This window comes from Oryx dammah, unplaced genomic scaffold (assembly GCF_014754425.2).
Source record: "Oryx dammah isolate SB20612 unplaced genomic scaffold, SCBI_Odam_1.1 HiC_scaffold_23, whole genome shotgun sequence".
Classification (NCBI taxonomy): Eukaryota; Metazoa; Chordata; class Mammalia; order Artiodactyla; family Bovidae; genus Oryx; species Oryx dammah.
The window spans coordinates 130,051,377-130,052,256 of NW_024070207.1; positions in this window are offsets into that span (position 1 = coordinate 130,051,377).

Genomic DNA, 880 nt, shown 5'->3' on the forward strand with positions numbered 1-880 from the left:
CAACTTATGTGAAAGCTTTGAATTGAAGGCGGTAAACAGCAACTTATTTTCCCACAGTAAAAAAAAAAAAAAAAAAAACTGGATGGCAAATCTCTCTTTTTTTTTTTTTACTTGACAGTGATTATCATTGTAGCTTTATCTAGATATCTTCAGTGCTATTAAAGACATTTATTAAAACCAAAGGAAGCTCTGTTTCCATTCACATGCCCTGAAGGCCGAGTTCCTACGTGTCCCTGACAAGCAGAGCTTAACGCGGGATATTTCGGTAGCTTTTCCGTCATTAGCACAGAGGCCTGGTGACACGATGCATAACTAATTGGTGCCCTATATAGCAGGGCAAAGCTCATATCCTGTCCACACGGGACGTGTGAAACCTGGAACCTCTAAGACTCCGTGTCAGTGAGCAATTTGAGCAGAACTCCCGTGGCTCTGTCTTGTCACGCGGTGCAAAGCAGGCTTTAACGTTCCATGAAACACAGAATCGGGTCCTGTGCAGAGACCTGGATGGACCCAGCGTCTGTCACACAGAGTGAAGTCAGCCAGACGGAGAAAAACAGAAACCATATATTAATGCATATATGTGCAAGCTGAAAAAAAAAAAGGTACCGGCGATCTTATTTGCAAAGCAGAAATAGGGACACAGAGGTAAAGAAGAAAGCTATGAGGGGGGTGGGATGAATTGGGAGATTGAGACGAACATATCTACACCACTGATACTCTGTATAAAATAGAAAACTAACCAAAACCTACTGCACAGCACAGGGAACTCTATACTCACTGCTCTCAGTTCAGTTCAGTTCAGTCGCTCAGTCCTGTCCGACTCTGTGACCCCATGAGTCGCAGCACGCCAGGCCTCCCTGTCCATCACCAACCCCCGGAG